Consider the following 24,093-nt stretch of genomic DNA (forward strand, 5'->3'; position numbering starts at 1 on the left):
TGCCTTTAATACCCCTAGGGAGGTGACTTGGCTGGGGGCCAACAGGCCTAACGGTACATACCAGTGTGGCAACTGCATAGCATGCAAAGCACGAAATTTAACAGCTCGGTCACAGGACATGAATATTCCATCAAATTCTTCATTAATTGTAGGACAGTTGGGGTGGTATACCTGGCTACCTGTGTTTGTGGTATACAATACACAGGGAAAACGAAACGGGAATTTAGGAGGCGCATAGGTGAGCATCTCCTAAAAATTAAAAGTTCTGGAGACACCCCTGTGGCACAACATGTGGCCATCTGTCATCCTGGCAATATGGATTGCTTCAAATTCCAAGGAATAGAACATGTTAGGCCACCACCCAGGGGAGGTGATATCGATACACTTCTCCTAAGAAAAGAGGCACAGTGGATGTTCACCCTCAATACTGTTAAGCCCAAGGGCCTTAATGATGCGATTTCATTTGCCTGTTTCATTGAATGAACTTCTAATAGCATATCTCACTCCTTGCTTTTATATGATATACCGTTCTCTAATAAGAATATTGCTTCCCTCTAGACCTTTGACATCTAATTTGAGTACTTATGGGTAATGCATCTATCCACTCAGGAATTGTGGTGCTCCTCTAAGTATGTCCCTTGTACTCTTCTACTTGTCATTCCTTGTCACTTATCATGGGGGACTTGTATTGTTCTCCTGTGATGTCACAAGGAGTTCGGATTGTATGATAATGTATCTGTTTACCTTGTGTGTCCCCGTTCATTCAGAAACTCAAGCGTGCGTCACGGACCTTTCATTACTCCTCCCTCTTGTTGTACTGACCACTACATTGAGGGCATACGTCATCTTTTTATCCTCCCCCCTATGAATGACGTTAACGGGTGGGCGGAGCCAGGCTTTTGTCAGCCTTGGCTCGACGAGATGATGGATGGCGCGTCATCTGGCTGTGACGGAAACAAGGGGCGCAGTTAGGTGACGTGTTTCACTTTCTATTGGATACTCACTATGGGTCGGTCACACAGATGGGAGGAGTTTCCTCCATTTAAACAAATCAGCGCGCGGGTTACGGCCACATATGCCGGAGGCTCATTGCTGCACGCACGACATCAGTGGCGTGCAGCATACTCTTAGTCAGACACTCCTAAGTTCTCTGCCATTTGTTGCACACCCAGTGTGAGGGGGCAATATTCAATGTTAGCAGTGGACTTCGTGATTTGCTCCTGATGAACCAACCAGTTGGATAGGGAAACGCGTCGAGCAATATATTTCTGCAGTCACATATGCAGACTGACTCTCGTCGATATATCTGGAGCCTAGTGGTTCATTCCTGTTTAGAAAGCTACCAGTTTAGGGTTTAGCCATCCTTACAGTGTAACCTGATACTACATCCTGTGTATGTCCTCCTAGCAATTAGGAGGTTTTATACATTATATACCGTTGATTATCCAGGTACACTGATACTGGATGGCCATACACCCCTATTTACTGGCAGAGGAATTACACTAACTTAATACACTCCTTATACATAGGAGTCCTAGTGATAGGAGTGTTTTTAGGGATCAGCATCATCAGTCTGAGACATCCCTATTCACCCTATCAAGCCTATTTTGTGGAGATTTTTAATAATAAAATAATAAACTGTTTTTAGCGTACTTTATATAGGCAGTAAATATATGGCCTCCACTTTGATCAACTTCAATGCAACCCCCACCCAATCAGTCATTTATAAATAAAACATTTCCTAGCGCTGAATGCCCTCTTAGTGCCCCACACAATAGTTATCTCCCCTCAGTCTCTCTTTGACAGTGGAATTCCCCCTTAGTGCCCTCTTCACATAACTGATGCTCCCTAAGGGCCCTAGCAGACGAGCGTTGGTCACGCTGCGAGTCCGCAGCTCAGCTCCCGGCATGACCTCCTGCACTGACGGGGTTGCATAGCATTATATTGATTTATGATGCTATGTAACCCTTACAGTTCTGGAATGTATTGGAAAACACTGGCAGCATTTTGCCAGTGTTATCCAATACATTCCAGAACTGAAAGGGCTACATAGCATCATAAATCAATATAATGCTATGCGACCCCCAACAGCACTGGGAGTTCAGGGCAGGTGCTGCGGGCTCACAGCGTGACAGCGCTCATCTGCAAGGGCCCTAAATGCCCCCACTCCGTAGAATGTCCCCTTCATGTGTCCACACAGTAGTTGTGTCCCCTTTGTGCGCCCCCTTCAGTAGTGCTGTCTCTTAGTGTCCCCTTTACATCAGTGAAGCTCCTGTACTGTGAATAAAGTTAAAAAAGTAATACCGAGCACATCATGCTCCTCCCAGCAGCAGACGTGATGTGATGACGTCATCTCTCCTGCCGAGCTGAGGAGAGCGCACAGGCCGGGGGATTATCTCAGGTCTGTGCGCTCTCCCTCTCAGCCCAGCAGGTACAATGACATCACTGTATCACACCTGCTGCTGGGGAGAGTGCAGGCCGGGGAATGAGACCTGGGCTATAATGGATGACAGATACAGCAGCTGGACTCGGAGGGAGGAGAGTAGAATGGACAGTAGGAAGCATGTTTTTTTCCTTAAGATATAATTACTATTGATAATATGCCGTGTTAGTCACCTGGGTCAGGATATCTTGGGGTCTTTATTCACAGACAGGTAGGAAATATCTGGTGTTCAGTGGGGAGACTTTTTTGTATGAGCTCTTAAGGCTACATTCACACGTGAAAAAAATGACATAAAAAACGGACACACTCAGTTTTTCATGGCCATTTTTCAACCATGTTTTGCAACCCTTTCTTAGTCGTCTGGACGTTTTGCATTCATTTTTAATGGCAATTATTTGAGGATGATTTTTTAATTACCAATCCCTGCAGTATACATAATGTCCCTCATAGCGGCCCCAGTTAGTAATAATGTTCCCCAGGGTGGCCCCCATCAGTAATAATAATAATGTTAATAATGTGCAGGGTTTTGTTTTTATGGGGGGAAAAAAAGCTACTCCTCTCATCCATTTGCACATGTAGAGAAAAGTCGCTCTTCATTTGGTGCTAAAGGACCTACACTCTCAGTGGGATGATGTCACCATGCGCTCCTAAGCAATAATGCTGGGAGAGCATGGTGATGTCATCACGTTAGTAGCACAGGTCCTTCAGCACCAAGAGAGACTGCCTTGTGTGTAGAAGCGGATAAGGCTATTTATTTTTATTTTAACCCCTAAAAGGCAATTTTTCACTAGTGGACCCATTTTAAACGGCCATTACATGGATGCTCTCCTGTCTAAATGGCCATTAAAATAGTCCCATTGATTTACATGGGGTCCATCGGGCAGTGAAAATGGCCACAAATAGAACATGTCCTATTTTTCACAAACAATATTCACTCGCCTTAAAAAAAATTGCTACGTGAATTGCGCCATTGACTTCAATTCTAAAAACAGGTGTGTGGTATTTTTCACTGTTGTGTGAATGTAGCCTTATCCTTCAGCCTTTTTCGATTACACAAACTACATATAGCGCCAAAGAATAATCCTGTGACCCGAACATCATCACTGCAGCTAGGACACTGTGCACACCGAGGTCTCTCCTAATCTCAGTCCTGTCACTGTCAAGTAAACAAACTGCATGGCCCACACCATAACATCTTCCTTTATTCATGCATTTATATTAAAGGTGTTGGCTCATCTGAGACAATGCGGGAAATTCGCTAGAATATGCCCCTATTGTGTGGTGGGTGCGGGTCCCAGCAGTGGGACCCGCACCCATCTCCTAAACGGAGCCCCGAAAGTGGTGGAGGATCCACTGTGCATGCGCAGCACTGGCTCGACACTGGCGTGGCTATTTCCGTCAGGCCCGTAGAAGTGAATGGAAATAGTGGCCAGTCATGCAGTGCGCTCCCATTCACTTCTATGGGGAGAGCGCTTGGTGGTGGCCGGACCAGAGTCCTCCAGCCACCACTTTGGCCCGCTCTGTTTTTGATATAGGTGCGAGTCCAAGCGGTTGGACTCCACCTATCAGACAATGGGGCAACTCCTAGTGTTATGTCTCCATTGTCTCAGATGATACAACCTCTTTAAGTGCTTGCAACTCATATATACTGTACACACCATCCATAGATTATGAAAAGTATATCACTAGAGACAAACCAATTTCTTGAACTACATTTCAGGTGTAATTCTGAAGAATCAGTCAGAGGGAACAGATAAATTAAATCAATTTTGAACCTACTCCCATTGGCCTGATAATCTGTGTATGACTCTCTGGCAGATCTACTCCCTGGCATCACTTGGAGGTGTGTGACGATGCCACCTGCCACACTGAATACCCTGCACTGGAGGCTGGACAAGACAGTACACATATCAAACTGGGCCAGTTACAGCCACTGTTCCAATCTGCCTCCCAGAAATCCATGGAGTCAGGGGACAGTCAATGTGCAGAAGAAAGGGCACAGTCCAGGTACGACTGAACCTGGTTGTTCAGGCAATGTTTATCCTTTTGGGGATATGTGTCAGGCTGGCACAGCACTTAAAAAAACTTCAATCACATTAAGAAAACTAAATAGGCTGCTGCTGCTGTGCCTTCTGAGACTTATTGTAGGGGTAGCACCACCAGAGAGGGCGGGAGGTCTCTGACTCAGCCAGGTTGGAGATTGGACTTCTGGACAAAAATGCAGGTGACAGGGCACAGCGGGGCGTAGGAGCGACATGTGAAAAAAAAACAGGCAGGGTGGCAACATCAGCAAGGAAAGGTATTTATCTAAACTAAAAAGGTCCTCCTCTTTAGGACAACATGGCAATGCTTCAGTTTGCACATATAAAAGGAGGGAGTAGAAGTGGAAGCAACAATCTGCTCTGTTTTTGTTGGGGATAGGAGGATGTCCATTGAGGAGGACTTGGATAAATACCTGGTGTAGGGTCCCAGATAATCAGCAATTGCAAGCTGCAGCATGGTGGCCAAGACCATACAGCAGTTTAAGAAGACAGGTTCCACTCAGAACAGGCCTCGTCATGGTCAACCAAAGAAGTTGAGTGCACATGCTCAGCTCCATATCCAGAGGTTGTCTTTTCAAAATAGACGTATGTCGTCATGGAGGAGTGGAAGAGGATTCAAGTGGCAACCTGTGAAGCTCTAGTGAACTCCATGCCCAAGAGAGTTAAGGCAGTGCTGGAAAATAATGGTGGCCACACTAAATATTGACACTTTGGGCACAATTTGGCCATTCTCACTTAGGGGTGTAATCACGTTTGTTGCCTGCGGTTTAGACATTAGTGGCTATGTGTTGAGTTGTTTTGAGGGCACATCAAATTTACACTGTTATACAAGCTGTACACTGACTACTTTACATTGTATCAAAGTGTCAGATCTTCAGGGTTGTCCAATGAAAAGATTTACAAAAATGTGAGGGGTGGACTGACTTTTGTGAGATACTGTAGGTACCAGAAACAGATCTTGATGATTTGCTTGCCCAAATGCATTCAGCATGGAAGAACATTCCTCAGACAATCATTAGCAACCTTATTGGTAGGAAGCCAAGGCGTGTAAGTGAATGTATTTATGCACGTGGCTCTCATACTCAATACTGAATAAAGCGAGATGTTTTGCATATTTTGTTTCCGTTTTTTTTATCATTTGCACATCATTAAAGGGGTTCTCCAAGATTTTCCTCAGCATAGGTCATCAATATGAGGTCAGCAGAGGTCTGGTCCCTGCACCCCCACCAATCAGCTGTCTGAGGAAGCCTCAGTGTTCACCGGAGCTCCAGTTAATACAAAGCCTCCTCACAGATTACCAAGCACAGCGCCTTCTGTTGAATAGTAGCGGTGCTTGGCATTGCAGCTCAGACCCTTTCACTCGAATGGGACTAATCTGTGCCTAGGCCATATGACCAATGAATGTCACATTGCATGGCCAGGAAGAGGCCTAAGAGCGCGCAGAGCACTGTGTCCTCTCCATACATCTGACTGACAAGGCTGCCGGGAGTTTAATCCGCCTCCGATCTAATATTAATGACCTGTCCTGAGGATGGACTATATGTATCATATACCTACTGTATATCACCTCTAACGCTGTCACATTTGCATCCATATTTAATTTGAATTTTAGCTGAATCGGTGAATATAACGCTGAAAAAACTGACATAAAATTGTATCATCCAGTGAAGGAGTAGAATCTGTGAGTCTTCTCTGCGTTACTTAGTGGTTACTACTCACCTGGGCGGTTATCTGTAGGAATGTCCTCTGTACTCTGCTCATCACCCCTCACATATGTCTCTGTAGGATTAATATTGTTCAGTTCTTCACCCGGATTCACAAGCTGTGAAACAAATATTGTAGAAGTCATCAGACGGTTGGAGAAGTCGTGTGGAAGGTTTTATATGACCTGAAGAGGCGACCAAAAACGACTGGACAGCAGGAGTTATCTGACCCAAATATCTGCAGGTCTCCTGTATACAGTGAGGAACAGAAGTATTTGAACACCCAGCAATCTTGCAAGTTCTCCCACTTAGAAATCATGGAGGGGTCTGAAATTCACATTGTAGGTGCATTCCCACTCTGAGAGACAGAATACATTTTTTTTTTCAGGAAATCACATTATATGATTTTTAAAGAATTTATCTGACTTGCACTGCTGAACATAAGTATTTGAACACCTGGCAATCATCAAGAATTCTGGCTTTCAAAGACCTGTTACTGTGCCTTTAAAAAGTCCACCTCTACTCCACTCATTAATCTAACTTAGTAGCACCTGTCCGAGCTCTTTAAAGACCCCTGTCCACCCCATAGTCAGTCAGACACCAACTACTACCATGGGCAAGACCAAAGACCTGTCAAAAGACACCAGAGACAAAATTGTGGACAAGGCTGGAAAGGACTACGGGGCAATTGCCAAGCAGCTTGGTGAAAATAGATCAACTGTTGGAGCAATTGTTAGAAAATGGAAGAGGCTAAAGATGACTGTCAGTCTCCCTCGGACTGGGGCTCCATGCAAGATCTCACCTCGTGGGGTATCACTAATAAGGGAGGAGGTGGTCAATGACATGAAGAGAGCTGGGACCACAGTTTCAAAGGTCACCGTCGGTAGAACACTACGCCATCATGGTTTCAAATCATGCATTGCACGGAAGGTTTCCCTGCTCAAGTCATCACATGTCCAGGCCCATCTGAAGTTTGCCACCTGGATGATCCAAAGGAGGCATGGGAGAAAGTCATGTGGTCAGATGAGACCAAAGTAGAACTTTTAGGTCTAAACTTCACTCGTCGTGTTTGGAGGAAAAAGAGGATGAGTTGCTTTTCAAGAACACCATCCCTACTGTGAAGCATGGGGGTGGTAACATCATGCTTTGGGGGTGCTTTTCTGCAAAGGGGATAGGACAACTGCACTGTATTAAGGAGAGGATGAATGGGGCCATTTATTGTGAGATATTGAGCAACAACCTCCTTCCCTCAGTCAGAGCATTGAAGATGGGTCGTGGCTGGGTCTTCCAACATGACAACGACCCGAAGCACACAGCCAGGATAACCAAGGAGTGGCTCCGTAAGAAGCATATCAAGGTTCTGGAGTGGCCTAGCCAGTCTCCAGACCTAAATCCAATAGAATGTCTTTGGAGGGAGCTGAAACTCTGTGTTGCTCAAGAACAGCCCCGAAACCTGACAGATCTAGAGGAGATTTGTGTGGAGGAGTGGGCCAAAATCGCTATTGCAGTGTGTACAAACCTGGTCAAGAACTACAGGAAACGTTTGACCTCTGTAATTGCAAACAAAGGCTTCTGTACCAAATATCAACACTGATTTTCTCAGGTGTTCAAATACTTATGTTCAGCAGTGCAAGACAAATACATTTTTTAAAAATCATACAATGTGATTTCCTGAATTTTCCTTTTTAATTCTGTCTCTCGGAGTGGGAATGCACCTACAATGTGAATTTCAGACCCCTCCATGATTTCTGAGAGGGAGAACTTGCAAAATCGCTGGGTGTTCAAATACTTCTGTTCCTCACTGTAAATCCAATCTTATTGCATCATTATTCCAACCAGTAGTTTGCAATGCAGGGAGAGTAGCCCTTATATTCCATCCCTAACATTACATTGTGTGTATATAACATTACATTGTTTGTGCACCTGTTGCCCTTGCTGGCCGCCCCAGGGCTGTGAAGCCGGTAAGCCAAAGTTCTTTCGGTCTATGGCTTGTTTACCTCCTCGGAATGGGCATAATTATCTGCTCTGCTGCAGCCAATGACTGGATTCAAGGGTAACATGTCCACAAGAAACACATCACCACTAAAGCCAGTCATTGGCTGCAGTTAAGGAGGGGACCATGCCTGTGCTGGCGAGGAAGCAAACAACATTTACTGGAAGATGGACATAATGGAGCCAGCGTGCATAACCAAAGCTAAGGATAGCAGGCATGTATGACTCTTTCCATAGTAGAGGCTGCGGACACATGTGAAAAGTTACTTATTCCTGAACAAACCCTTTAATGCTGTCTTTCTGTTCTGTCTACCAGTTCTGGGATGACTGCAGGCATGAAGATACTGTACGCAGTATAAGGGACAGGTGAGAGCACAGGAGAGGTGAAAACTGATTATCTATCATCACTAGAACACCCTGATTATCACTGATTATAGTGTAAGGACACAGTGGTGTAACTACAGTTCTAAGGGCCACAGTGCAAACTGTTGTGCCACTCTTGTGCAACCACAAAAGATCTGCAGCCGTTCACAGAGAATGCCATCTTAAAAGTTTGTACAGGAAGAAAATTGTGAGAAGAACCAGACAACATGTATAAGAAGAAAGGTGGAGATGGCAGGATTACAGCTGACCATAGACATTACAAGGATAACACATAATACTGGTGGATAAAAAAAGACTGAACACAAGATCTTCACAGCCTTCTACAGATCTCATGAAACATTTCATGAGACCTTATCTCCATCTACCTGATCATCCTGTGGGACATTGTGATGCTCTTCTGAACCATCCTGTGGAAGAAGAGGACTGGGACATCTCTCCTGTGTTCTTCTCTCTTTCTTACCTGTAGGAAACACATCCAGTGACTGAATTCATCCCTTAAATACAGATAATGAGAGGACGTGTGTATTTAGTCATGTCTATTATTACCTGGTGATGTGAGGGGCCGGTGATCCTCCATCAGGATGCCCTTATATCCATCTACCTGATCATCCTGTGGGACATAGTAATGTTCTTCTGAATTATCCTGTGGAAGAAGAGGACTGGGACATCTTTCGGGTGTTCGTCTCTCTTCCTTAACTGTAGGAAACATATCCAGTGACGGAATTCATTGCTTACATACAGATAATGAGAGGACGTGTGTATTTAGTCATGTCTATTACCTGGTGATGCGAGGGTCCGGTGATCCTCCATCAGGATGCCCTTATATCCATCTACCTGATCATCCTGTGGGACATAGTAATGTTCTTCTGAATTATCCTGTGGAAGAAGAGGACTGGGACATCTTTCGGGTGTTCGTCTCTCTTCCTTAACTGTAGGAAACATATCCAGTGACGGAATTCATTGCTTACATACAGATAATGAGAGGACGTGTGTATTTAGTCATGTCTATTACCTGGTGATGTGAGGGGTCGATGAACCTCCATCATGACGTCCTTGTACAGATCTTTGTGTTCTTCTAAATACTCCCACTCCTCCATGGAGAAATGGACGGTGACATCCTGACACCTTATAGTAACCTGACGACACAATGTTACAGTCATCACCCAGATCCCTTCATAGTGTTCCTGTATAATGTCCCAGCATTCCCAGCAGTGTCACCTCTCCAGTCAGCAGCTCAATCATCTTGTTGGTGAGTTCTAGGATCTTCTCTCTACTGATTTCCTCATGTATCGGGGGGTGAGGTGGAGGCCTTGTCATTGGGCTAAGGGTTCTTCCCCATCCTTCAGACACAGGGGCCTGACAGGGCTCACTAGAGGTCTTCTTCACTACTATGTAGTCCTGATTATGGAGAGACACAGTAATAAATATCATTCCATACATCTCCAGAGTCCCTCACCTCTCCAGTCATGTCCATCTGTTAGTAACATAGATAAGATGATGTAAAGTGACATCATCAGAATCTCTCACCTCTCCAGTAATCCGGAAGAGGATCTCTAGGGTGAGATTTATTATCCTCTCAGCCATCTTGTCCCTGTCCATCCTTGATTAATCAATCAGGAAAGGGTCTTATATAGAAGATATCCACTGAGCGGATCCTATATTGTAGGAACCTGAATGGAGAGAAGATGAGAAGATGTAAACTGAAACATCGGAGGAGACAATAAAGTGTAGATGTTGTGCTCTCTTTTTACAGTGATCGAAACATGTGTGAGGTCAAGGCAGTTTCATGGTATGTCACACCTTCACATGACCCTACAGCCAATAGAAGACGTCATCAGTGATGCCAGTATGAACAGCACGTGACCGCTATAGACCATCCTAGGCCTTAATGGTCAGGTGATATACATACCACCATCGGAGCTCCAACTAATACTGTTGCTGCAGTGATGTAAACAGACTGAAGGAGACCACAGGAGCCTCAGTGCTGGAGAAGTGGAGGATTCTACAGGTCCTATGTTATCCGGATAATTGTAAAATGCCGCTGAATATGTTGGAGATACATAAAGTAGAATTTAGACTTACCGGTAAATATAGTTTTCCAAGAGTCCGACATGACAGCACACATGGAGGATGTCCACATACAGTCAGGTCCATAAATATTGGGACATCGACACAATTCTAACATTTTTGGCTCTATACACCACCACAATGGATTTAAAATGAAACAAACAAGATGTGCTTTAACTGCAGACTGTCAGCTTTAATTTGAGGGTATTTACATCCAAATCAGGTGAACGGTGTAGGAATTACAACAGTTTGCATATGTGCCTCCCACTTGTTGAGGAACCAAAAGTAATGGGACAATTGGCTTCTCAGCTGTTCCATGGCCAGGTGTGTGTTATTCCCTCATTATCCCAATTACAATGAGCAGATAAAAAGGTTCAGAGTTCATTTCATGTGTGCTATTTACATTTGGAATCAAGATGAGATCCAAAGAGCTGTCACCATCAGTGAGACAAGTCATCATTAGGCTGAAAAAACAAAACAAACCCATCAGAGAGATAGCAAAAACATTAGGCGTGGCCAAAACAACTGTTTGGAACATCCTTAAAAAAAAAAGAAACGCACCGGTGAGCTCAGCAACACCAAAAGACCCGGAAGACCACGGAAAACAACTGTGGTGGATGACCGAAGAATTCTTTCCCTGGTGAATAAAACACCCTTCACAACAGTTGGACAGATCAAGAACACTCTCCAGGAGGTAGGTGTATGTGTGTCAAAGTCAACAATCAAGAGAAGACTTCACTAGAGTGAATACAGAGGGTTCACCACAAGATGTAAACCATTGGTGAGCCTCAAAAACAGGAAGGCCAGATTAGAGTTTGCCAAACGACATCTAAAAAAGCCTTTACAGTTCTGGAACAACATCCTATGGACAGAGGAGACCAAGATCAACTTGTACCAGAGTGATGGGAAGAGAAGAGTATGGAGAGAGAGAAGGTCTCTATTAGTAGTTAGGTCTAGTCTGTAGAAGGTTTGAAAACTAGACCAGGTAGCTGCCCTGCAGATTTGTTCCAGTGAGGCATTAGCTCTTTCCGCCCAAGAAGCAGCCACTGCTTGAGTAGAATGGGCTGTGACTTTAATAGGCAGTCTTTATTCTGGGAAGTATAAGGCTGGGTTCACACGGGCGTTGCGGGAAAATGTGCGGGTGCGTTGCGGGAACACCCGCGATTTTTCCGCGCGAGTGCAAAACATTGTAATGCGTTTTGCACTCTCGTGAGAAAAATCGCGCATGTTTGGTACCCAAACCCGAACTTCTTCACAGAAGTTCGGCCTTGGGATCGGTGTTCTGTAGATTGTATTATTTCCCCTTATAACAGTTATAAGGGAAAATAATAGCATTCTGAATACAGAATGCATAGTGAACTAGCGCTGGAGTGGTTAAAAAAAAAAATTCTAAATTTTTTTAACTCACCTTAGTCCACTTGATCGCGTAGCCCGGCATCTCCTCCTGTCTCCTTTGCTGAACAGGACCTGTGGTGAGCATTAATTACAGGTAAAGGACCGTTGGTGACGTCACTCCGGTCATCACATGATCCATCACCATGGTAAAAGATCATGTGATGGATCATGTGATGACCGGAGTGACGTCACCAAAGGTCCTTGTCCTGTAATTAATGCTCACCACAGGTCCTGTTCAGCAAAGGAGACAGAAGGAGATGCCGGGCTTCGCGATCAAGTGGACTAAGGTGAGTTAAATTATTATTATTATTTTTTTTAACCCCTCCAGCGCTAGTTTACTATGCATTCTGTATTCAGAATGCTATTATTTTCCCTTATAACCATGTTATAAGGGAAAATAATAATGATCGGGTCTCCATCCCGATAGTCTCCTAGCAACCGTGCGTGAAAATCTTGCTTGCGGATGCTTGCGATTTTCACGCAACCCTATTCACTTCTATGGGGCCTGCGTTGCGTGAAAAATGCAGAATATAGAGCATGCTGTGATTTTCACGCAACGCACAAGTGATGCGTGAAAATCACCGCTCATCTGAACAGCCCCATTGAAATGAATGGGTCGGGATTCAGTGCGGGTGCAATACGTTCACCTACCGCATTGCGCCCGTGCGGAAATCTCGCCCGTGTGAACGCAGCCTAAGCTTGCTGGATTGTTGATTTAATCCATCTTGCAATAGTGGATTTTGAAGCTTGTTTTCCCTTATTCTTCCCTGCGAATTGTACAAATAAAGCTGAATCTTTCCTGAAGGGGCGAGTGACTTCTAAATATTGTATTACTAAACGACGAACATCTAGAGTATGAAAACATTGTTATTTTGCATTCTTCTGTTCTGTAAAAAAAATGGCATAAAGGCTGGGTATAATTTTAAGATTGCTCTGTCATCCAGAATCCTCATATATGGTTCTCTTGAAGAAAAAGCCTGTATCTCTCCTACTCTCCTTGCCGATGTTACGACCACTAGAAATACTCTTTTGAAAGAGAGCATTTTTATTTTACAGTTTCTAAAGCTTCAAAAAGGAGGATTACATAGGTGCTCCAATACTAGTGACAAGTCCCAAGGAAAAACTGACTTTCTAACCAGAGGCCGGATTCTGGAGATGGCACGAGAAAATGTTTTTATCCAATTGTGCCCTGCTAGAGGGAAGTCAAGAAACCAACTCAAAAGCTGAAATCTGAACTTTTAGAGTACTGGGCCTGAGACCCATGTCAAAACCTTCCTGCTGAAATTCTAGAATGTCCTGAATAGAAGGGGAAACTGACTCTTTGTGAAGAGAAACAAACCAAGAACGGAATTTCTTTCAAATCTTACCGTAGATGGCAGAAGTAACCCTCTTGTGACTTTGTAGCATGGTTGTTATAACTCTTTCTGACAGGCCCCTGGCTCTTAGTATCTGTTCTTCAGAATCCATGCTGCCAGCTTCAACCTGTGCACTTGTGGATGCCAAAGAGGTCCCTGAGACAATAGGTCGTCGTCTGGGTGAAGAAAAAAGGATTCCTCCAATGCCAAGTTCTTTAGAATTGGGAGCCAGCTTTGTTTTGGCCAATATGGAGCCATTAGGACCAGAGTTACTTGTTCTGACCTCAGCTTTTTCAGGATTGGCCCAATTAGAGGAAAAGGCGGGAAGGCATAGGCCAGATCCATATCCTAACTCTGAGACAAAGCATCTACTGCCACTGGTCTGTCCCACAGATTTAGTAAAAGGGAAGAAGAGTATTTTTTCTGGCGGCAAAGAGGTCCAATTGAGGAGTCCCCCATTTCTTGCAAAGTAGATGAAATACTTCTTTTTTGAGACACCACTCCCATGGACATATAGAATGTCCGCTTAAGAAATCTGCGGTTACATATTTCTCTCCTTTCAGGTGGATTGCTGAGACTGACAGTACATTTTTCTCTGGCCAGCTGAATATCCGGTCTGATAAATGCTGAAGGGGTGGAAATCTTGACTCCTCTTGATGTTTCAGGAAGGATACTGTTGCAATGTTGTCTGAGAGAACCCGTACATGTAGGCCCTTTAGAAGACTCTCCGCTTTTAGGAAAGTTTCCAAGACTGCTCTCAACTCCCTGAAGTTTGAGGACCTGTGAGAGAGATTGCGACCCCAGGGACCCTGAAAGTATAAGTCCTGCACCTGGGCTCCCCAGCCCGACTTGCTGGCATCCGTTGTTACTAGAATCTGAGGTTCTAAAGTCCATGGAAATCCCAATGAGAAGTTCTCTGGATCTATCCACCATGAAAAAGACTCTGTCTTATCGACTTTGGGATGCGGATCTTCTGATCCAAAGAATTTAGATCTCGGTTCCAACAATTAAGAACTGTTTTCTGCAAAAGGTCTTGAATGGAATTGACTCCAGGGGACTGTGGCCATGCAAGACGTCATTAACCCCAGGATTTTCATGGCCGTTTTTATAGACCAGACTTCTTTCCTTTGGAATAAGGAAATCTCCTGGCACATCTTTGCCTGTTTCTCTACCAGCAGGAATGAACGTTGTTTTTCTGAGTCCAATAGGGTGCCTAAGAAAATTTTTCCTCGTTTCTGAAATAAGGTTCGATTTTTCTAGGTTTATGATCCATCCCAAGCGGGAGAGACTCATCAAGGTAAATTCCAGCTGTCTCATTAGAATGGTGGCAGATGGAGCTGTCAATAGGAAGTTGTCCAGATAAAGTATAATTATTATATCCTCTTCTTTCCTCAACCAGGACACGACTTCTGCTACTATTTTTGAAAAGATTATTGGTGCTGAGGATAGGCCAAAGGGTAGACACTGGAACTGGAAATGTTGAATGGATGAATCCTTCAGAACCGCAAATCTCAAATATTGGGACATGATAATAAGCATCTTTTAAAGTTCACTGTGCACATTACCGCTCCTGGACAAATACACTGAATTGCAGATTTTATTGAATCCATTTAAATCTTCGATATTTCACCCACTATTTCAGTATCTTTAGGTTTAGAATGGATCGATATGTCCCATTTGGCTTTTTTACAAAAAAAATAAAAAATTCTCGAGTAGTGTCCCAGACCGATTTGTTCTGGAGGTACTGGCTTGATGGATTGTAAACTGAATCGTTTTTCCAAATCTGACATTATTGCAGAATTCTGTTCTGGTTGAGCGAAATGTGTCACAACAAATTTCCTTGGTGGAGGATATAAAAATTCTATTCTGTATCCTTTCTCCATTGTTTTTAAAATCCAAGTATTGTGAGTAATTTCTTTCCACTATGGATGAAGGTTTTCAGTCTTCCTCCACCTTCCTGATTTACCTTTGCCTCTGTAAGACTGAGACGTATAGTCCTGGCTTCCGAAAGGACTGGGACTTTTTATTTTTGGCCCCTGGAAACCCTCTCTTTTTGTCCGTAGCCTTTTCCAGAATAGAATACAGAACAGGGCCAAAAACATAAGTACCAGATAATGGGATAGTACAAAGCTTATTTTTTTTACAGAATGTCCCCAGACCAAGTTTTAAGCCACAATGCTCGTCCGGAGGAATGTGAAAGGGAACTGCCTCTGACAGCAAATCTAATAGATTCCGCCGAAGCACCAGAGACAAACGCAGTTGCCATTTTTAAGAGTGGAATGGACTCCAGAATTTCTTCCCTGGAGCTTTTCATCTTTAGATGGTTCTCTAGTTGGGAGAGCCATAAAAATAACAATCCAGACAGTGAAGTAGCGGCAATATTTGCATTGATCAATGCAGAAGATACTTTCCAGCACCATCTATTTTTCTATCCATAGTGTCCTTAAGTTGCAAGGAATCCTCAAAGGGCAAGGAGTTTTTTTTAAAATTACTTTTGCAATGAGTATATCAATTTTCAGGGTATCCACCCACAATTTTGTATCTTCTGCATTAAAGGCTAGACGATTCTTAAACTCACAAGATATGTAAAGCCTTTTCCATTCGTCCAATATGAGTAATTTTAGATTTTCATTTACTGGAAAGAGCGTTTTCTTTTTTGCTTTTAGTCCACCAAACATCTTGTCTTGTATAGACGAGGTTGGGTGACTTCCTCTACGTCCATTGTCTGACAGACAGCAGAAATGAGAACGTCTAAGGCTACTTTCACACTTGCGTTCGGGGTTCCGCTTGTGAGTTCCGTTTGAAGGCTCTCACAAGCGGCCCCGAACGGATCAGTACTGCCCCAATGCATTCTGAGTGGATGCGGATCTGCTCAGAATGCCTCAGTTTTGCACCGTTGGGCCTCTGTTCCGCTCAGCAGGCGGACACCCGAACGCAGCTTGCAGCGTTTTCGTGTCCGCCTGGCCGTCCCCATTGACTTGCATTGTAAGTCTGGACGGATCCGTTTGACGTTGACACAATATGATGCAATTGCAAACGGATCCGTCCCCCATTGACTTTCAATGTAAAGTCAGGAGTCCCTATTAATATACCATCAGATCAGAGTTTTCTCCAATCCGATGGTATATTTTAACTTGAAGCGTCCCCATCACCATGGGAACGCCTCTATGTTAGAATATACCATCGGATTTGAGTTAGATCGTGAAACTCAGATCCGACAGTATATTCTAACACAGAGGCGTTCCCATGGTGATGGGGACGCTTCAAGTTAGAATATACTAAAAGAACTGTGTACATGACTGCCCCCTGCTGCCTGGCAGCAGGGGGCAGACCCCTACCTCCCTCCCCCCCCTGTTTTTAACTCATTGGTGGCCAGTGAGGCCGGCCCCCACCCTCCCTCCCTGGCGCTCCTCCTACTGGTAAGTGAAAGGTCTGTGCGGCGCATTGCTTATAGCACACATCTTTTCACTTTCTGGCCACCAATGAGTTAAATACAGGGGAGGGAGGGGGGCCGCACTGGCCACCAATGAGTTATATACAGGGGAGGGAGGGAGGGACTGCCCCCTGCTGCCTGGCAGCACCTGCCAGGCAGCAGTGGGCAGTCATGTACACAGTTCTTTTAGTATATTCTAACTTGAAGCGTCCCCATCACCATGGGAACGCCTCTGTGTTAGAATATACTGTCGGATCTGAGTTTTCACGAAGTGAAAAATCAGATCTGAAAAAAACAGTTATGCAGACGGATCCGTTCTGAACAGATGCAAGCGTTTGCATTATAGGAGCGGATCCGTCTGTACAGACACCAGACGGATCCGCTCCGAACGCAAGTGTGAAAGTAGCGTAAATCCTCGGATGAAAAAAAAAAATACTTTTTCCCCTCTTCCGCAAGACAAGAAGCAATTTCATCTTCCTCAATATCATCAATTTCTCCCTCTGATCTAATGTTACTAGTGGATCCATCCTCTAAATCTGAGTCCATATCAGCTCTAGGTCTTCTAACATGAGACTGCGGAACAGATTTTGGCATTCATTTGACCACTGAGGGGTGTATTTCCTCCTTTATAATCTTCGTAATTTAAGCTGATAAAGATGGCTGTTCTTTTATCAATTTATCAATGCAAGAGCTGCAAAGTTGTTTAAAGTAAGACTCTGCCAGCTTCTTAGCACAACTATAGCATCTTTTCACTTTCTTTTTAGGTTCAGAAGGATTTTTATGCACCACATCTTTATCATCCTGAAATTACAAAACAAACAGACCAGACACAGGACCTTCCATGGTGGAGTACACAAACATTTGATATCCCACCATACCTTTATAGTCCTGCCCCCTTTCTGCCGCCAGTCTGCTACTCCCTCTTCTGGGACTCCCTCCTACAGGAGAATCACAATATGGATAATGTGAGTCCATTCCAAATGGGGACTCCTGCATTGATAGGCCATCCCCACCGCGCCAGGCATTCCAGCGTGCCCTCTCACCGGACATCTAACAAGAGGACGTCACTTGGCTTGCAGAGGCGCGCAAAAGTAGCAGGAAGTGATACTCCTGGGACAGCGCTCAATATGGCTGAGCCCTGCACGTGAAACGCAGACGGAGAAAGAGGATGCAGTACGGAGCCGAGAGCCTCTCCAGAGAGGAAGCGGACACCGCAACCAGACCCCGCAGCCTCAATGGGTACTAGTAAGGCCAGGGGATCCCATTAAGGGGTGCTAGCCGAGCAATCCAGTCCAGGGATGGGAGTAGAGGCATAATCCCCCCAGTCCTATCCTGGGCTCCTTTGCCAAAGAATAAACTTTTTCCCATAACAGGGATCCTCTCTGTTGGCTGCTGACCTGTAAGGGACAGGAAGAACACTGGAGTTGGAGGGGCTTTTAACCTCTGTGCTTCCTGTCCCTTTAGAGAGGTACATAAGGACATCCTCCATGTGTGCTGTCATGGAAGACGTCCTGGAAATAAAGATTATTATTACTATCTAGACAGACATTGGGTTGGCAGATTTGGTTTTTGGCAGCTCCTCACGACCACACAGATGTTGTAGTTTAATAGATTTATTTTTAACAAGCAGCATGACGAAATACAGCGGTCATTAAAGGGTTTCTCCGGCATGTGCTCAGGATAGGTCATCAATATGAGCTCAATGTAGAGGTCCAACTCCCAACACCCCCGAACAATCAGCAGGTGGCGCTTATACAGATACATGTATATGTGGTTATACAAAAAAATGTGCTCTGTGTGCTTTTATTGTGTAAAAACCCCGATTTGATACATATGCAAATTAACCTGAGATGAGCCGGTCCCTGACTCATCTCACGTACAGGACTCATCTCAGGTTAATTTGCATATGTATCAAATCGGGTTTTTTACACAATAAAAGCACACAGAGCTATGGGGACTGGGTATTGCGGATGTGCTAGCGGCCATCTAGTAACCCATGTCCTCAGCTCTATACACAAAATCCCGGTGACAGGTTCCCTTTAACCACTTCAGCCCCCCTAGCTTAAACACCCTTAATGACCAGGCCACTTTTTACACTTCTGCACTACACTACTTTCACCGTTTATTGCTCGGTCATGCAACTTACCACCCAAATGAATTTTACCTCCTTTTCTTCTCACTAATAGAGCTTTCATTTGGTGGTATTTCATTGCTGCTGACATTTTTACTTTTTTTGTTATTAATCGAAATTTAACGAAATGTTTGCAAAAAAATTACATTTTTCACTTTCAGTTGTAATTTTTTTTTAAAAAAACAACATCCATATATAAATTTTTCTCTAAATTTATTGTTCTACATGTCTTTGATAAAAAAAAAAAATTGTTTGGGTAAAAGTTATAGCGTTTACAAACTATGGTACAAAAATGTGAATTTCCGCTTTTTGAAGCAGCTCTGACTTTCTGAGCACCTGTCACCTGTTTCCTGAGGTTCTACAATGGCCAGACAGTACAAACACCCCACAAATGACCCCATTTCGGAAAGTAGACACCCTAAGGTATTCGTTGATGGGCATAGTGAGTTCATAGAACTTTTTATTTTTTGTCACAAGTTAGCGGAAAATGATGATTTTTTTATTTTTTTTTCCTTACAAAGTCTCATATTCCACTAACTTGTGACAAAAAATAAAAACTTCCATGAACTCACTATGCCCATCACGAAATACCTTGGGGTGTCTTCTTTCCAAAATGGGGTCACTTGTGGAGTAGTTATACTGCCCTGGCATTCTAGGGGCCCTAATGTGTGGTAAGTAGTTTGAAATAAAAAAATGAGTAAATGTGTAAAAAAATGACCGGTGAAATCCTAAAGGTGCTCTTTGGAATGTGGGCCCCTTTGCCCACCTAGGCTGCAAAAAAGTGTCACACATCTGGTATCAGGAGAAGTAAGGCAATGTGTTTTGGGGTGTCTTTTTACATATACCCATGCTGGGTGAGAGAAATATCTCGGCAAAAGACAACTTTTCCCATTTTTTTATACAAAGTTGGCATTTGACCAAGATATTTATCTCACTCAGCATGGGTATATGTAAAATGACACCCCAAAACACATTGCCCAACTTCTCCTGAGTACGATGATACCAGATGTGTGACACTTTTTTGCAGCTTAGATGCGCAAAGGGGCCCAAATTCCTTTTATGAGGGCATTTTTTGACATTTGGACCCCAGACTTCTTCTCACGCTTTAGGGCCCCTAAAATGCCAGGGCAGTATAAATACCCCACATGTGACCCCATTTTGGAAAGAAGACACCCCAAGGTATTCAATGAGGGGCATGGCGAGTTCATAGAATTTTTTTGGCACAAGTTAGCGGAAATTGATTTTTTTTTTTTTTTTTTCACAAAGTCTCCCTTTCCGCTAACTTGGGACAAAAATTTCAATCTTTCATGGACTCAATATGCCCCTCACGGAATACCTTGGGGTGTCTTCTTTCCGAAATGGTGTCACATGTGGGGTATTTATACTGCCCTGGCATTTTAGGGGCCCTAAAGCGTGAGAAGTCTGAAATATAAATGTCTAAAAAATTTTACGCATTTGGATTCCGTGAGGGGTATGGCGAATTCATGTGAGATTTTTGTTTTTTGACACAAGTTAGTGGAATATGAGACTTTGTAAGAAAAAACAAAACAAAAAACAATTTCCGCTAACTTGGGCCAAAAAAATGTCTGAATGGAGCCTTACAGGGGGGTGATCAATGACAGGGGGGTGATCAGGGAGTCTATATGGGGTGATCACCCCCCTGTCATTGATCACGCCCCTGTAAGGCTCCATTCAGACGTCCGTATGTGTTTTGCGGATCCGATCCATGTATCCGTGGTTCCGCAAAAAACATATGGACATCTGAATGGAGCCTTACAGGGGGAGTGATCAATGACAGGGGGGTGATCAGGGAGTCTATATGGGGTGATCACTCCCCTGTAAGGCTCCATTCAGACGTCTGTATGTGTTTTGCGGATCCGATCCATGTATCCGTAAAAAACATACGGACGTCTGAATGGAGCCTTACAAGGGGGTGATCAATGACAGGGGGGTGATCAGGGAGTCTATATGGGGTGATCAGGGGTTAATAAGTGACGGGGGGGGGAAAGTGTAGTGTAGTGGTGTTTGGTGCTACTTATTACTGAGCTGCCTGTGTCCTCTGGTGGTCGATCCAAGCAAAAGGGACCACCAGAGGACCAGGTAGCAGGTATATTAGACACTGTTATCAAAACAGCATCTAATATACCTGTTAGGGGTTAAAAAAAAAAAATCGCATCTCCAGCCTGCCAGCAAACGATCGCCGCTGGCAGGATGGAGATCCACTCGCTTACCTTCCGATCCTGTGCGCGCGTTCACAGGAAATCTCGCGTCTCGCGAGATGACGCGTATATGCGTGACTCTGCCTGCAGCTTCCGCCACCGGAACGCGATCCTGCGTTAGGCGATCCGGAGGCGGTTAATATGAAAGTATTCAGATCCAGGTGCTGGTTTGAAAAATGTAGAATGTTTCCAATAAAGTTTGTATAATCGCTGTGCTTATTTTTTGGGTTTCCGTAAAGTATTTTTGGGACATTTTATTCCCTGTTTCAGTTGCACAGCTAGATGCATTTCACTCAGAAGCAGGGAACATATCACATCTGTGAAACCTGCCACCACTGTATTGCTGTTATGTCCATTTCCTTACTTCACACTATGTTTGTTTTCAGCTCTGGAGCTTAGAGAAAAGATAAGGAGGAGTAAATCACACTTACAGAAAGGCAGGGGCATTGCTAGGTTAAAACATTCGGGGCCTGAGCCCCAGATGTTTTGTCTCCGGCCCCAAATGTACTGCCTGCCAGATAGATACAACTGTATCCTCAGGACAGCAATACAATTGAATCTAATGCATTGGAAGAGCAGAAGGACCTGTGATGACATCACAGTCAATGTGATCAGTGCTGAAGGAGTGGTTGAGGACCTGCGATGATGTCACCATCATGTGACCAGTGCAGGAGAGGATGACGCTCTGCAGTGAAGAGAAGTCCTGGGGAAGAAGCAGTGGCGAGGTCTGCTACATGAGGAGAGGTAAGTGAAGGGAAGGATTCGGTGTGAGAGCCAGAGGAATGCTGGGGGTTGTGGTTATTTAACTGGGACTGTTTGTTAGCACTAAAGGGAGGGATGTTATTTACATGGGATTGCATGTTAAGGGAGTGATGATGTTTACATGGGACTGCATGTTGGAGGAGGCTGGGGAGAGGGGGTGATGTTATTATATGTGACTGTATATAGAATTATCTATAATTATAATACTAGGGCACATCAGGGAGAGCATTATAACAATAATGGGACACATGGACATCCACAGCGCCCCCCACAACAGGGGCATCATGTTCTGCGCGTTTCCTTCCTGGGACCTGTTCTCTAGGAGCCGCGGATCTTTCCGGCTGTGGAGCCTGAGGCTGTTTCACAGCAGCATTTCCTGTCTCCGGCTGTTCTCCTGTCGGAGATGTCCAGATCTGACACTGCCAGAAGCTGCCAGACACCCACCAGCCCCATTCACTATAATGGGGAGCGGCAGAGATCAGGACACAACCCGGAAAACATGCAGAGTAGCGGCCGGACGAAAACCGCTGATCCCAATGGGATTTGTCCGGCCACTTCTCTGCACATTTGTCAGGGTGCGGCTGGATCCCACCAGAATGCTTCAAAATCCTGAAGGCTGCTCCGTGCCGGATCTCATTAAAGGGGTTGTATCACTTCAGTAAATGGCCTTTATTATGTAGAGAAGGTTAATACAAGACACTAATGTATTGTGATGGTCTATATTGCCTCCTTTGCTTTCTGGATTCATCTTTCTATCACATTATACACTGCTCGTTTCCATGGTTACGACCACCCTGCAATCCGTCAGTGGTGGTCATGTTTGCACACTGTAAGAAAAAGCCCTTTCTGGTGGCCAGGACCATGGAAGCGCACATAGGATGGTGCTATTTCCTATAATGTGCAAGCACAACCACCATTGACAGATTGCAGGGTGGTCGTAACCATGGAAACAAGCTGTGTATAATGAGATAGAAAATTCAATCCAGCCAGCAAAGGAGGCAATATGGAAAATAACAATACATTAGTAATGCCTTGTATAAACTTTCTCTACATGACAAATGCCACTTGCTGAAGTGAGACAACCCCTTTAATGTCATGACCATGTGATCATGTGTGGGAGGAGTCAGGCACCGGGCTGTGCTGCAGGAGGAAGTAAAGGACCTGTGATGATGTCATGACCATGTGATCATGTATGGGAGGAGTCATGGAAATCACATAACCAGGTTTATCTGCTCTGTGTGTGCAGGGCTCTGCTGTGCAGTTTGTAATTCCAGTGTGTATGTCGCAGTGCTGTATGTGTGTAATGGTTGTATAGCAGAGCTGTATGTGTGTAATGTTTAAGTAGTTGGGCAGGGCTGTATTGCGTAAGGTTTATGTAGTTCAGCAATATGTTTATATAGCAGTGCTGTATGTGTGTAATGGCTGTGTAGCTGAGTTGTATGTATTTGCAAGCAAGACATTTATGTGTATTATGTATGGACTGGGGGGGGGCACTGTATATTTCACTTAAAGGGGTTCTGCAGTGTTTTTTTACTTATCTGTCCTCTGGATAGATCATCAGCATCTGATCGGTGGGGGCCCGACACTGAGGACCTCCACCGATCAGCGGTTGGGGGCATCTAATGGGGGCCCTATATATTGACATTATATACTGGCATACATTATGGGGGCACTATGGAGAGGTGTGGGAGAGAAGCACGATGGGGGCATCTACTGGGGGACATATAATGATATAGGGGCATTTTATACTGGCACACATTATTCGGGTTCTATAGGGAAAGGAGGAGAGGATATCCACTTGGGGAACTCTATAGGGGCATTTTATACTGGCACATTATGGGGGGCACTATAGGGATGAGGGTAGAAGCACTATAGGAGCACTATAGTTGGGGCACTATATAGGAGTATTTTATACTAGCACAAATTATGGGGGCACAATGGGGACCTTTATTCAATTGGGTTTTATTTTTATTTTTTGTACTGGCACATAGTAGGGGGCATTGGCACACATTATGAGGTGCACTATGGGGACATTGTCTCTACTACAGGCACTAAGAAGAGGTATTTTTTTTATTCCCACACAACAAGGCATTATTTGTACTGGCACACATTATAAGGGGTACTTTTGTAGTGGCGCACATTATAAGGGGTACTTTTTGTACTGGCA

General features: G+C 44.3%; 1 protein-coding gene and 2 long non-coding RNA genes across 3 annotated transcripts in view; all 3 read right to left on the bottom strand.

Moving 5' to 3' along the window:
• Nucleotides 1–24,093, bottom strand: part of LOC121003515 — a gene marked incomplete at its 5' end in the record, with an annotated part of 1,598,977 nt that overhangs the window by 740,977 nt on the left and 833,907 nt on the right.
• On the bottom strand, nt 6,251–9,249 carry LOC121003611. Its single transcript, XR_005779553.1, has 3 exons — nt 9,111–9,249; nt 8,930–9,024; nt 6,251–6,307 (listed from the first exon to the last, which is right to left on the bottom strand). It is a non-coding gene; the product is annotated as an uncharacterized LOC121003611 (long non-coding RNA).
• On the bottom strand, nt 9,640–10,136 carry LOC121003565. The gene is made up of 3 exons (XR_005779506.1): nt 10,092–10,136; nt 9,783–9,962; nt 9,640–9,700 (listed from the first exon to the last, which is right to left on the bottom strand). It is a non-coding gene; the product is annotated as an uncharacterized LOC121003565 (long non-coding RNA).

This window comes from Bufo bufo, chromosome 6 (assembly GCF_905171765.1).
Source record: "Bufo bufo chromosome 6, aBufBuf1.1, whole genome shotgun sequence".
Taxonomy (NCBI): domain Eukaryota; kingdom Metazoa; phylum Chordata; class Amphibia; order Anura; family Bufonidae; genus Bufo; species Bufo bufo.